This window comes from Vigna radiata, chromosome 10 (genome assembly GCF_000741045.1).
Source record: "Vigna radiata var. radiata cultivar VC1973A chromosome 10, Vradiata_ver6, whole genome shotgun sequence".
In the NCBI taxonomy this organism is placed as follows: domain Eukaryota; kingdom Viridiplantae; phylum Streptophyta; class Magnoliopsida; order Fabales; family Fabaceae; genus Vigna; species Vigna radiata.
This window is the reverse complement of record NC_028360.1, coordinates 10,525,109-10,527,154: the sequence shown is the minus strand read 5'-3', so window position 1 is coordinate 10,527,154 and position 2,046 is coordinate 10,525,109.

Here is a 2,046-nt window from a genome sequence, read left to right as displayed (position 1 = left end):
TATAATCTTATCTGCACTAACCCCTAATGAATTCTCCAAAGTTTCTGTTTATAAAAGTGCACAGGAAATGTGGAAATTTTTAAGACTCACTTATAATGAAGTCATANATGTGGATAAGCTAACAGTGTCTGACTCAAGCTCTACATCAAACTCCTCAAGCTCAAGCGATTTTAATGAGGAAGAAAATATATGCTTAATGGAAAATAGTGAAAGCAAAATCCAGAATAAACTATGGTGTCTTTATTGAGTTCTTTAATTTTTGAAAAACCTTTTCAACCCCCCCTTCGTGTTAGACTTGATTCTCGAACCGCAAAATTGGTCTTTGGGAGACGACCTAGGGGTCATTCCCTAGCTATACTGCATTTCTCATATGCAATCAAATTTGTATGGGTCGCGACACCCATCGTGACTCATTCTACGAGCCGATGTTGTAGGTCTCCTTCTACATTCATTTTTGTCAACACCCAATTTCATCCGGATAGTCCAATTTTTTTTTTTTAAAAAAGTAAAAAATTAAAAGCACAGATAAATAAAAAAAAGTTTTTTATTTTTCCTTTCCCTTTTTCGAATATTTTAATCTTCTGTATTTATCCTTTTTTTTCGTTTTTATTTACCTATTTATTTATTTTCTCTCCTGTTTATTTTTATGTTATTTTATCTTATTTTATTTTCTCTCTTTTTCTGTTTATTTTTATATTTTATTTATTTTATTTTAATGTTTTTTTTTTAATTTTGTTTCTTATATTTCAAATTTAAAAGATATAATAAAAAAAAGAAAAAAAAAAGAATGAAAATACAAAAGTCAACTCTGCTTTCTTTGCGTTTTACGCTATCTCCCTTTTTGGGTGGAAATATTCGGCTCAAGCACGCAAGAGACCTATGCCTCTAGCTGAATTACCAAAAATGGGAAAATCTCCTCTAGCCATGAAAGGTGGAGAGAAATCGCTGCTCAAGTAGAACCTCCTCTGATTGACAAGGAGATGACTACCATATTTTTGAATACTCTACAACCACCATTTTATGAGTACATGATAAGCAACGTCTCCTCGAGTTTTGCTGATATAGTGCTAATTGGAGAAAGGGTTGAAGTGGCATAAGAAATGGAAAAATTGCACTAGGCTCAGATCTGGTAACGAGTTTAAATGAGTATGGTCCCATACATGAGAAGAATAGAGAACCAAAGGCTAATTCGCATTGTACCGCCTATCCTCAAATGTCATATTCCTATGAGTCCAATCAAGCCATTGAGCGGAGAAATTACAATCGGAAAGAGAAAGTCGCCAATTTCGCTCATATCCCCATGACTTATACAGAGCTACTACGAGATCTTCTCCGCAATAATCTCATAGAGGTTTGTCCCACCAGGCCTATACGACCTCCTTACCCAAAGAAGTATGACATAAATGCTAGATGTGATTATCACGAAGGAGCGTGTGGGCATTCAACAGAGACATGCAGGGCTCTAAAGCTTAAAGTGCAGTCTTTGATCGATTCAAGATGTTTAAAGTTTGACGAAAGTCAATCCAGCACTGTGGCAAGCCGTGAGTTAGCCTCTGCAAATGCCATGGATAAATGAAGAGGACTCTAGGACCATATAAGAAAGCATGGATTATTGTAAACATTGAAATTGATGTTGCTTTGCTCATGTTTTAAATTGTCTCGCTGTAAGGGCTATGCTCATTGATATCACACTTTCATCCATGACTTTTAATGTGAAATTTCATTACAAAGTACCTCCAAGGTTTGCTGGAAATCTTTATAGACGTCGCTTCAGTGACACGTTCGACGTCTATAAAGACGTTCGACATTGCACTAACCGACTTCTAAGGGTATTATAGACATTGATCAGTACATTAACCGACGTCTATGAAGTGTTCGTTGTGTTTTGGTGCTGAGAAGAGAATTTCAATTTCTCATGAGGTGAGAATTTCAATTTCTCATGAGGTGAGATTTTGAATTTCTCATGAGATGAGAATTTGAATTTCTCATGAGATGAGAATTTGAATTTCTCATGAGATGAGAATTTGAATTTCTCATGAGATGAGA